The sequence below is a fragment of the Diadema antillarum genome, unplaced genomic scaffold (genome assembly GCF_040938485.1).
Source record: "Diadema antillarum isolate AM-2024a unplaced genomic scaffold, OU_Dant_1.0 seq00001602_RagTag, whole genome shotgun sequence".
Taxonomy (NCBI): Eukaryota; Metazoa; Echinodermata; class Echinoidea; order Diadematoida; family Diadematidae; genus Diadema; species Diadema antillarum.
Window position 1 is genome coordinate 569,664 of NW_027272316.1, and position 13,264 is coordinate 582,927.

Consider the following 13,264-nt stretch of genomic DNA (forward strand, 5'->3'; position numbering starts at 1 on the left):
CCCCTCGCTTGGGTTAGGTCGCGTTCATGATATTCTGCGTAAGAATAAATACAAGAAGTTTATTTATATGATACCATTTTATAGCCAAATTGTTAAATAATAATCGACATAAAAATATATTGCTACCTTAAAGGTATTAGCCCACATTTGCAAACCCACGAAAATCAAAACTGCATAAAATAGGTCCAATATGACTTCAAGTACAAGTTATAACAGTAACATACCTCACCTGTTGCTCTTTGTCTATAAACCATTCGACAAAATAGAGAAAATCATCGTTTTAAAATCAATTTTCAAACGGGGTCAACCCGACCCAAAATCGAATTACGAGCGCGGGCTAGCTGCGTACATGTAACTTACACATGTATCGCATATGCATGTAGTACGTACGTGGACCGGAGCTAGCGAGCGTTATACGCATGCATACGGTGCATTCTCATTTATTTTTATGAAAGTAATGGACTAATTGGAACGAAATTTTGCACAGGTGTTACTGCAATCATACCCAAACTCCATGCTAACTATGAGACCAATTGCTGCAGGTTTACAAAATGTGGGCTAATACCTTTAAACAAGTGGGACTGTTTCAAGTCGACAAAACGCGCAAAAACATGCACCTCTCCCTCGCACAGGTATTTGAAAAAACAAAAAAAGTCTTCGTACTAAAAAAAGTGTGTGTGTGTGTGTGGGGGGGGGGGGGGGGCACCAAGCTTCACCAAGCCCCCCCCCCCCCCCCCCACCCCACCCCCACCCCCACCAAGGCTGCGCCGGTCCGCTTATGGGCTTGTAATCGTGGTGATACTGATGGTGACTATCCGATCATCTCCCTCCCCCCCCCCCCCCCCCCCCCCACTCCTCAGTACGGATTTTACGCCGTTGCTATGTAACAATGTATTTTATAAGGTTTGACGAAATTAATGTGGATATCTCAAAACTTTTGGGCGTGTAAACTGTGCTGTTTTAAACATTCCCGGAAACATGATGTTTTATTTATTGCAAGAAAACCAACCAATTTGGGGATTTTGCAGAACCAGGAAGACGATCGCCCTCTGTAGTTTGTGATTCGCCATGTACTCGTTGCCATGCCATCGATCATCGCCCAAACTGAACTCCGGATTAAGTCATCATCTCTACACAGGATTTACACTGCCGTGGCCGTTATGTACCGTGCGTGCGCTACGATACCACGAGCACTGCGAAAAACGAGTTGGGTGGTTCACGAGACAAGCCGGTCATTCCATTAGAACACTGCAAAGGAGAAAAGAAATCTATAGATCTAACTGTTAGACGTAACCCAACATCGCCGTCGGTGAGTAGGAAACAATCCTTAGGTTGATGATGAATACCTGAACGCGACTTATCTAACGTTATCTATCGACCGTTTTTTGTCGTATTGGTTTAGATCCTAGAACAGTCCCACATACCAAGAGATTTGTGGGAAGTGCATCATCGTCAGATCACATCTGATTTTAGTGATAGAGGTCTAGATCTAGATACGGAACGTTAATGTCGTTATTAGACGTTAGAGGACTAGGCAGTCATGTAGTCTATTCCGATCTCAACCATGTCAACATAGAGTCTAGATCTAGAAGAATTAACTTTAACTTCTCTGTTTACCGGTACCTGCGTTGAGGAGCAGCAGGCCAGGTAACCGCAGCAGCGACCCCATACGGACAAATACGTACCGTAAAGGGTGTAACAGCGCCCCGCGACGGGGTTACAGGCCAGGCAGAGGTTTTGAAGTTTGCCCCCTCCAGACTCATTTTGAGGTTTTCCAGCATGTCTAACGTTAGAGGTCGAACAAATCGTTAGAATTAGAAAGAAACTGGTTGAGAACTGGTGCCGTGGATGCGTGGTGGTAATCTAAACAGTGATCTTACATGTACTTCATTCAAAGTTCTGGAGCTAGTGCCTAGTGCAGTGTACTTTTGCACCTGTTTGTCAAATGGTCTCCAAACATGCGCAAACTCACCCTTGTTCAGTAACCTAAAATAGATCTACTTGCATCTGAGTCTCCAAAGTTGAATAGACATCAAGTATTATCACTTTAGTATTTCTACAAGTACGTGGTATCGGAAAATCGTTGACGTTGGAAAATCGTTGGAAAATCTTGATCGCTTGAAATGCTGCTCTGTAGTGTACACAAGCACACTGCGAATACGTTCAGCGCATGCACTATTAAGGGTCGATCATTGATTTGATCTGAATGTAGCAACATGGGCTTTTTCTATGGTGTCATTGAAAAGCTGAAATTTGTTTTTCTCTTTTCCTCGGCCAAGTCTTGCATTAGCAGTTGTAGCTTAGCGGTTGAGCATGTGCGCAAGACCTACTCCAGACCTACATGCAACCAGAGGCCATGATCAACAGTTTAGACAGCAACACTGTAGAATCATCATTTTCCAACACAACTTCTTCCCAAGTGTTGTCCGCATGTGGAATGCCCTACCTTCAACAGTGGTTGCTGCTCCGTCTCTCAAGTTATTCCGGAGCCGCCTGACACCACTCACCCTCTGTAAAGACAGCCAAAGGGAGTTATTTTTACTCACACGGTAGCTTAGTTATTCATTTTTGTTTGTCCCAAATTGCACCCAAAATGCACTCTTATTTTGCGTGTTTCCGTGACTGCGCTTTTGCCTGCCAAGTACGACAATACTCTTATCAGAGGGATGTACTCATCGGAAGAAGAAGAAGAAGAAGAAGAAGTGTGTCCTGCCACTCAGGCCTATAGTATAATTATCTTTCTCTTTCTATCTTTTCTTTTTTCATTTGCAGGTTGAATCTACTACATTTCCCTTTCCTTCCTATCAATCATTTCTTTGTGGTTTTCCTCTTGTCTAACTTTCTCAATTTCCTATTTAACTGTACTTTCTGCCTAATTGTTCCTTGTTTCCTTCATAGGTTGTTTTTCCCTCCAACTACAAGGGTCTTTCCTTTCTACCCTCTCCAATATCTTTTTCGTATGTGTCGTTCTAATGAATCCTTTTCTTCATTTCCTTTTTAACCTGTATATTCTTTCTTTCCTTCCTTCATCTTTGGTTTCATCCAGTTTTTATTCATCTCTCTCATTCTATAATTCTACCTAGGGGCAATTCCACGGTAACTGACGTTACACGTAAGGATTTTCATGAAATTGTTTACCTTGTAGTTTTGTGAATGAAAGCACCTTGGGCTTGCAATTAGCATTGATGAATAAGTTCATGAGAATGAAGAAATAGGTGGAAAGTTTTTCTCTCAAACTGCATTTCTTATCACATAGCAAGTGAAAATGTGTCGGTAACTGACGTTACGGAAAAAGGACATGGGAAATTATGGTGTAGATGTAAATGGAAATATCTCATGTCCCTGACTTTTAGCCTTTATGTGTTTAATATGGCAATACACCTAGGTTCTTAGGAACAGGTGTGCAAAATAATGTGCACTTTAGTTGTCTCCTTTTACCACCATGCCAATTTCAGTGAAGGCATGACGGTAACTGACGTTACGTAACTGACGTTACACTTACATTTGCCATAGGGTTTACACATGCAAAATCATGATTGGGAATAGCTATGTGATATTTCATAATTCTGACCATTCAGAATGATTTGGTTGATATGGAGTCATACCTTAGTTCATCAGTCATAAATACACAATGAAATGAAACAGTAGTCCATTTTCTTTGTGTTCTATGAAAACTTAAAGGCAAACATGTCAGTAACTGACGTTACGTAACTGACGTTACACATACTTTGCCGTGGGGTTTACAAAGAACTAATTTATTTAACAGGTTATTATACTGCTGCAATGTACCAGTGACAATCCCAGGCAACTACAGCAACAAATTAAAACAAAATCTGAAGACACAAGTAATATTGGGTGGGCCCTTAGGGGGCACCCCCCCCCCCCCCCCCCCCATGCAATAGCACAGTTGGACAAAAATAATGTAAATGCACAAGAGGATATTTCTTGACATTTGTCTGAATATTTAATTTTTATTCAACATTTATGATTACACAGAGCCATTAATAGATTAAGCAGTTCCAAGTATGAATATATGGACATGGCTAAGGGCTTTTTTGTTTGTTTGTTTGTTTTTTAATGAACAGGAAAGTTTTTATCTACATAGAGTGCTCCACCCATAATACCTTGTAGTACTATACAAAACATGGATAGTTTTGTGCTTGAAAAAAATATCAAAATATCTTCCAGGTCATGGGGAAAAAAAACATGTATCAACTCATAAATATGCATAAATATGTATGAAATCTATTGTGATATATTTCTCCTTCTTTTCTTTATTTTACTCCTGATGATCTCCATCATCAATTGATTTAAATGAAAAGTGTTGCACTTTTAATATTTCTCTGTGAAGAAGAAAAATAAATGCTTTTTCGGTCAAAAGAGCATTATTGTTTTACTCCTAGCTTGAAGTAATTTAACTGTTTTTCTTTTCCTTTTCACTGATATACAATGTATCACGACTTGCAAATCCATTCGAGATACCAAGAAATCGGACTTTGCAACGAAAGAATGCTAAAATCAATATAAAAAACTCTTCCTGTTCATAATTATCATGTGTTGTATTACAAAATGTCCCTGCATGAATAGAATAAAGTAATCAACAAATAAACACTGTATGAACAATTTTTTTAAAACCCTATAGAATCCTCTCTCACTTTGAGCAACATCAGTGTTAAGTTTCAAACAATAATGAGTACATGCCTGACGTACACAAGATGAGCCATGTTAACTACACCACACATTTAAGTGCAAGAGAAGAAATATCTGTTTGTGCATTTGCCTTGTGGTAGAAACCTTGACTAAGCTTCCTGAAAAAAAAAGAAAAATGCCAGCAAAAGCAAACATTGGTGAAGATTGTTAAATTGTTGGTATACAGCTGTGCAGAAGGTTGTTTGTTTGTTTGTTTTTTTTTGTAGAAAATGTGGTTAACATGTAATCATGTCACTGATTAGGCCTACAAACTTTGGTAGCTTTATCATCCTGTAGGACTGGGAATGTAGTAATTTGAGTGCATATATACTGCATGTGGCAAACTAAACTTCCAGATGATTTAACCTTAAACTTGTGCTGAATCAAAAATCGAAAGCTCAAGCCCCCCCCCCCAAAAAAAAAAAAGATAATCATGGTAAATGAATGAATAAATGAATTTAGAAATAAGATAAAATTTAAAAAAAAAGAAAAAAAAAAGTTAAGTGCGACCCCTGTCCATGGACATACCATGGTAATGACATCATTTCCTATGAAAGGGATTGCTGCTCTTTGTTGTAAGTTGGCTTCCCAGATGTATTGAAATGGCCAAAAGTCAAAAAAATTGCCTCAGTTATAATTACTGTCATGGTAACTGACGTTACATACTCGTGTATGACGTTTCGGTAACTGACGTTACACATTTTGTAGTGTTCATTTTGACTCTCCAGTATGCCAAGTATCCTTATTTCTGGTATTAAAATAAAGGCATATGGGCATACATTAGAAATCCCAAGTTACATCATACAGCTCACTTCCTTTGATGAATAAACTTAAAAATTCCTTGTTTTTGGTAACTGACGTTACATCCATCATTATCAAAGTAATTAACAGTTTTTATCAAATTCTTTAAAGCTACCAGCTTTTTTTTTCTATCGTGTGGTAAAAGACTTCTCTGGTAACTGCATACATATGAAAGATTGTTGCTTAGAGTACTAATAAAGTGGATATACAGAGAGTAAGTTATGCGACAATACACTCTTTTCACCATTGAGTTATAGGCATATTTTGGCAGCCATTTTGAAAATCAAAATGGCCGCTTTTATTGAAAAACATAATGATTCTTAAAACTTCAACTCAAGTACTGTCTGAAAATGTATGGTGTTTGAAACAAATATCATTTTGAATTTTTGGCACCTGTGTCCTAGTTACCGTGGAATTGCCCCTAGTGCTTTTCTGTTTTCAATCTATATTTTTTTCTTTGCTTCCTCTTTTTAGCTCACCTGAGCCAAAGGCTCAAGTGAGCTATTGCGATCGCCCTTCATCCGGCGTCCGTCGTGCGTCGTGCGTCGTGCGTCGTCCGTCGTCCGTCGTCCGTCGTCCGTCGTCCGTCGTCCGTCGTGCGTCGTCCGTCGTGCGTCGTGCGTAAACTTTTTACATTTTCATCTTCTTCTTGAAAACCCCAAGACCGATTTTCATCAAACTTGGCAGGTAGCATGCCTAGGGGGTTAGGAACTCAATTTGTTAAAATGGGCACCATGACCCACCCAGGGGGCCCCCAGGGGGGCCCAAACCCCCCAAAATTAAGGAATCTTTAAAAATCTTCTTCTCTAGAACCAGAAGTGATAGAGCTAAGTTAATACTATGAGTTAGTTCATTGATGACTGTAGTTTCAAGTTTGTTCATGGCAGAATCAGGGATGCCCCCCTTGGGACCCAGGGGAGGGGGGTGGGGAGGGGTTCTAATGGGGCCTAAATTGTACATTTTCGTCTTCTTCTTGAGAACCCCATGACCCATTTTCACCAAACTTGGCAGGTAGCATCCCTAGGGGGTTAGGAACTCAATTTGTTAAAATGGGCACCATGCCCCACCCAGGGGGCCCCCAGGGGACCCCCAGGGGGCCCAAATCCCCCAAAATTAAGGAATCTTTAAAAATCTTCTTCTCTAGAACCAGAAGTGATGGAGCTAAGTTAATACTATGAGTTAGTACATTGATGACTGCAGTTTCAAGTTTGTTCATGGCAGAATCAGGGGTGCCCCCCTTGGGACCCAGGGGAGGGAGGTGAGGAGGGGTCCTAATGGGGCCTAAATTGTACATTTTTATCTTCTTTTTTAGAACCCCATGACCCATTTTCACCAAACTTGGCAGGTAGCATCCCTAAGGGGTTAGGATCTCAATTTGTTAAAATGGGCACCATGTCCCACCCAGGGGGCCCCCAGGGGGGCCCAAACCCCCCAAATGAAGGAATCGTTAAAAATTTTCTCTAGAATCAGAAGTTATACAGCTAAGATAATACTATGAGTGAGTACATTAATGACTGTAGTTTCAAGTTTGTTCATAGGAGATCCAGGGGTGCCCCTCTTGGGGGCAGGGGGGGGGGGGGGGGTTGGTTAGGAAGGTCCAAATGGGGGCCTGAATCGTACATTGTCATCTTCTTCCTGAAAACCTCATGATAGATTTTCGTCAAACTTGGCAGGTAGCATCCTTAGGGGGTCAGGATCTCAATTTATCAAAATGGGCACCATGCCCCACCCAGAGGGCCCCAGGGGGCCCCCAATTCCCCAAATTAAGGAATCTTTAAAAATTTGGGCCCTTATTGTACATTTTCATCTTCTACATGTACTTCAGAATGCCTGGTCAAATTTTGGTAGAGCTGTGAATAATTTAGATTAGTGACTGCGTGAAAGGTGAACTTGCGATACACAGGTGAGCGCTAGACCCGCGGGTCTCTTGTTTTTTCAAACATATCCAATCCATCTCTCCCTTGCTTTCCTTGTTATGCAAGTTCCTCTTTCCTTCCATTATCTATTAGTGAACTCTCTGTTTTGTAAACCTTTTGTTTAATTTTTTCCAGGTTTTTTTTTAAAATATCACTTCTGTCATTTCCTTTTCCCCCTTTTCCTAGCCTTTTTGTAAAGCTTTATATTTTTAACCCTTATCTTATAACCACATTTTTCACAATCTTCTTTCATACACACACACACACACACACACCCTCACACCCTCACACCCTCACACCTACGTATGTGCGCACACACACATACAACACAAATAACCCCAATCCTCAATCAATCACAACCGCCACTCAGTACAAGCTGAGAGAAAGGTATTATCAGTTTAAAGATACCATGGAAGAACTTGCTCTGATCGCTATGAGATAGCTACATTCAGATCAATCACGGCGCTCGCTGCCGTTAACGTGTTTTGTACACCGTGCTGTAACTGTCTGCGATCGACATATTCCGACAAGTGTAAAAGTGTCAAAACGGTGAAAATTCCTTTTCTTCTGGACTTGAATCTCACTAGGATGCAAATATTCAAGGCTGTTGGTTGTTTAGAGTGAGTTTGTGCATGTTTGGAGATCATTTGACAAACAGGTACAAAAGTACACTAGTGCCCATTCTTCTTCTTTTTACGACACTGTACAGCCCTCTTTGCAGAGTATTGTTGGAAGTATTACAGCATACCAGTTTTGTGTCATAAATAAGCATATTTATGTGTATAGGAGACATCTGAATTTCAGCCCAAATCCGTCTTTCTCATCATCTGGAGCCCAAAAAAAAAAAAAAAAAAGCCCACAAACAGAATGGCCATCAAAAAGTAGGTTGACCACACAATCTTAAAGAAATTTGAGTCATTTTGGAGGAAAACTGCTCCAGTAAATCAAGATAAACTACATAACTCGAGTAAATCTTTGATAAAGAAAATCGAGTCAATGTTGATGGAACTACTTTCAACACAATAACGTCATTATAGCTGGTCATCCTTCTTGCTTCATCACTTTTTTGACACAAGTCATTCACGGTCAATCATACTTGATAAGACAGCACGTACACATATTGTCAAGAGCCAATTGTGCGCTCACCCGCCATGTACAGTACACTGTATAAATTTTACTAGTAAACATGTGCACGGTCTGCAGACTCAATACGCGCTACCGCTCTGTACCACTGTCACACAAGTACACTATTGTACACAACACACAAGAGTACTGCATTGAGTCAACATGGTGGGCTGTCAAGTGCACCGGCCAGTGTGTAAGCTAGCTCTAGCACAAGCAATTAGTTAAGTGATTTTTATTCCAGTCTCACCTACATATTTCTATTGTTTTCTTGTTACGGACTACAGACTACCCTCAGCTCCTAGAAATGTGAGTATACATCGTAAATTTGGGTAAATTCTAGCACCTAGTCTTGACTAGGATCGTAAGGCTCTGGAACTACATAATTGTCAATATCAGGGGACACCCCTGAGAACAATGTTTGAATACCACTCTCTCACCGCACAGATCAAAGAAAAACACATGTAAACGAATTATGCAATCGTCGACAGCCGAATCACGGACCAAATTGCAAATCGGATTAATAATTTTGATCGTTGCTATCCTGCTTATCGGCAAGCCGTAATTACACACTTTTAGAGCGAATGATTAGCCATGATTAGGTGCCAGTATTCTGTAATTTACTGTACAGCCCTCTTTGCAGAGTATTGTCATACATTGTCACTGGTGAGGTCGCGAACCACAGCACAAGAAAACATGACATTGGGTGCAGTAACACTAACTAAACTAGGTGCAAGTAAAAAGCATCTCCACTGAAGAGTTAACAAAGGATGAGTGGTGCTAGGCGGCTCTGGAAAGAGTCGATCGACAGAGCCAAAACTGCTGTCTTAGGTAAAGCATTCCAAAGGCAGATGACACTAGGAAAGAACTGTGCTGATAGGAGAGGATTCTTCGGTGTTGTTGTTTGAACTGGAGATGATGTCCTCTGGTTTGGTTGGAAGAAGAGTACAAGAAAGATGGTGCAGCTGGAATGGCGATATATCCATGGACAATTTTATACAGCAAGGTAACCTTGCTGTAGGTTCATCGTTCATGAAGAGACTGCCATTGTAGATCTTTTAGCATTTGTGTCACACTGCTCTGTTGGTTATAATCAGCCTTCACAAATCTGGCAGCACGCCTCTGGACCATTTCGATACTGGAGGTGAGATCGTTGGTGCGAGGGTCCCGAACTAAAGAAGAGTATTCAACAATAGGACAGACAAAGGTCTTATAAGCATGCTCCTTTATGCTGGGAGGGCATTTCCTTATCTTAGATTTCGTTGAAGGAAGCCAAGTGTGGTGTTACTCCTCTTGCAGATGGAGTGGACATGAGGTTTCCAGCTGAAGTTTCGCTGAAGGGTGACTCCAAGGTACTTCGCCTCATCAAGAGTGTAGAGAATCGTCCCATGGATGGAATAAGGGGTAGCTACAATGATGAGTTTTCTCTTGTTTGAGATCCTCAGCACCTCACACTTATAGGGGATGGCTAGTAACTGATCAGTGGGAATCAGTGGGAATGCTGGGGGATGATTGTTCCAATCCTTGTGGGATTCATTTAAGAGTACGTTATACCGGGTGTCCCAAAAAAAGCGGAAGAGTGGATTTTCAGTACCTTGTGTTCTAAAAGTGATATATTTTTTGACATCATTAGAAAGAGCATCTTCTGCAAAAGAGAATGATATCAAAATCACTAAATTTGGTTCTGTACTTTTGAATTCTACGCCAATTTCTGTAAATGCAGTCATTTTCGAATTTTTTGCGACGTATGAGATAATAATTTGGGTGCAACACGCGTTCCATACGGTGAATTGTGTAAGCTCGTTGATCCATGTCAAGAAAAGATGCAGCTTTCACATTGGGCGCGCACACATACACAAAGACACACAGACACACACACACTGTTTTTTTCCTGGCCCGCGCCCAATGTGAAAGCTGTATCTTTTGTTGACACGGATCACCAAGCTTGCACAATATCCACCGTATGGGTCGCATGTGGCGCCCAAATTATTATCTCATAAGTCGCAAAAATCTGGCGAAATTTGAAAATGATTGCATTTACAGAAATTGGTGTAAAATAAAAAGTACTCAACCAAATTTAATGATTTTGGTATCATTGTCTTCTGCGAAAGATGCTCTTTCTAATGATGTCAAAAAATATATCACTTTTAAAACGTAAAGTACTGAAAATTCACCGTTCCACTTTTTTGGGGACACCCAGTATATCTATTGTTGTGTGAAAATTATTTGCTTCAGAATGGTCTCATATTCAAGTAATATGCAGTTTAATGTTTCCAGGTTAGCATGCCTGTGCAGTGACGGGCGATCGTTAACGATCGCCCCGACACAGTTACTAGCCATCCCCTTTATTGACATTGAAGGACATGAGCCATTTCCTCTCCCATTCCTGGACATTCGCAAGATCCCTATGAAGGGACTCAATGTCATCGTTGTAGAATTGATTGTTCTGTATGAGAGAGCATCATCAGCATACAGTTGAATGGATGAGGAAACGCAATCGATGTGCACAGTTGAGGTCATTGATATAGATCAAAAACAGGAGCGGGCCCAGGACGATACCCTGTGGCACACCTTACATTGTATGACGTTGGTGATATTGCTCTTCTTTCCCTCAAGAAGGACTTGTTGGGTTTGCCTTTGGAGGAAATCTCGAATCCAAGAGAGTAGCTGATATCTCACTATATAGTGCTTCAGCTTGAGAAGAAGACGCTCATAGGGTACCCGATCGAAAGCTTTTGAAAAATCAAGGAGGGTGATGTCGATCTGCTGTTTGTCTTGGAGTCCTGTTGCAAGGTTGTTTACTGTTACGAGGAGCTGAGACTCACAAGATCGAAGCCGAACTGGCAGTCTTCTGACAGATTATGTGTGTCAAGGTGATGCATGATCTGACTGTGTATGATATATTATATGCTCTGCGATCTTACAGACGATAGAAATTAGGGAGTTGGGCAGCTAACTTGTAGTAACATTGATTAACTCACGAGACCACATTTTACAGAATCTTAAAAGAATCTTAGAATCTTAGAATAAGATTCTAGATCTAGATCTTGTCTATTTAAACTAGCCAGATTCTAGATCAGGCACTATTACTAACGTCACCTCCCATCAATATGTAACCATTACCATATGAAATCGCCACTTGTTCATGCACCCGTCACTGTTCCTCCCTCCCTTGCTTTATGTGTTTGACTCTTTCTTTTTTTTTTTTACGTCGAGCGAAAAAAAAAAAAAAAAATATGTCCTTCTGTTAAAGTGAAAAAATGTCTGTGTGTGTGAAGAACTTTTTGTACAAATGTGCTCCAATTCAGTAAAGGAGTCTATATGTTAGACATACACATTGGGTCTACTCTGTACAACATAAGTCCGGGAAATCCACTCATGGGGGGGCCTCTTGCTCATAGGGTACTCTCATGAGCACTTCCAGGTCCTCATGAGGCTTTCGATCCGAGATGCTCGATCATGAGACCTGCTGTTCACTTCTCATCCATCTCACATATAAGATATAGATAGTCACAAGTTCGCACAGTGATTTTTTGTTATACACACATGTCCACTTCAATGATGAAAAGAAGACAAAATTCTGTCTTTGCTGATTGACAAAAATTGAGTTTTAATCAACTGATGTTCAGTGACCCAATGAAGCACAGGCGCCAGCAAAACCTACTGGCATCCGTGAGCAAACTGCTCAATGCAGGGCTGCCTCAGCTATCAGCCTGATGCGACTCAAAAATTTCCCTGTTTTTATGCCTCCACCATGAAGTGGTGCCGGAGGCATTATGTTTTCGGGTTGTCCATCCTTCCTGTCCGTCCGTCCTTCCATCTGTCCGTAATGGATTTTGTGGACAGCGTAACTAAAAAGACTTTTGAGCTATCCTAATGGAACTTGGCATGTGTGTGCATTAGGGGGTAAAGTTGTGCCTCTCAACTTTTGGGTGCACATGCTCACGGTCAAAGGTCAAGGTCAAATGCTCAAAATTTCACTATTTCCCCCATATCTATGCAATGCCTAAAGATATTTTCTTGAAACTTAGTGCATACATGTATTACCCAATTAAGATTATCTGGTGAAAGTTTGGGATCATGAGGTCAAAGGTCAAAAGGTCAAGTAAAATATTAAAATTTCACTTTTTTCTCCATATCTTGGAAATGGTTCAAGGTATCTTCATGGAACATAGTATATATGTATGTGCTGGCTGTGATTATCTAGGGAATTTTGGGTTCATGGGGTCAAAGGTCAGGAGTCAAAGGTCAAGGGCAACACTTCAAAATTTTACTACTGTACTAATTTCCCTCATATTTATGCACTGCCTGCAGGATTTTTTTTTTAACTTGGTGTATGCATGTATAACCCAATAGAAATTCTCTGGGAAGGTGGTTTTTTTTTTTCAAAAAAGCTCAAAGGTCAAAAGGTCAGAGATCAAGTGAAAGTGCTGAACTTTACTTCTTCCTCCATATCTCGGAAGTGGCTCAAGTTATCTTGAAACTTGGTACATATTTATGCATGTTCTGCCTGACAGTAATTCTCTAAAATGAATTTTAGGGTCAAAGGCCATATGAAAATGGTAGCAATTTACCATTCAATACAGAAATTGCACTTTTTCTCTGTACCTTGAAAATTACTCAATGCATAAACTTTAATATGAAAGCGTCAAAGTCAAGCAAAAGTCCTAAAATCCCCAAATACATTGCTCTCCCTTTCATCCAATTAAACCTAGGTCAAGGAAGGTGAACATTCA

General features: G+C 40.5%; 1 protein-coding gene across 1 annotated transcript in view; it reads left to right on the forward strand.

Annotated features, from left to right (window-relative positions):
* Window positions 1-1,196: 1,196 nt before the first annotated feature.
* LOC139711010 (cilia- and flagella-associated protein 206-like) overlaps window positions 1,197-13,264 on the forward strand; it is a 205,095-nt gene continuing 193,027 nt past the window's right edge. The window contains exon 1 of the mRNA XM_071622927.1: window positions 1,197-1,309. The gene's annotated coding sequence lies outside the window, so the exon portion shown is untranslated. The remainder of the gene's footprint in view (window positions 1,310-13,264) is intronic.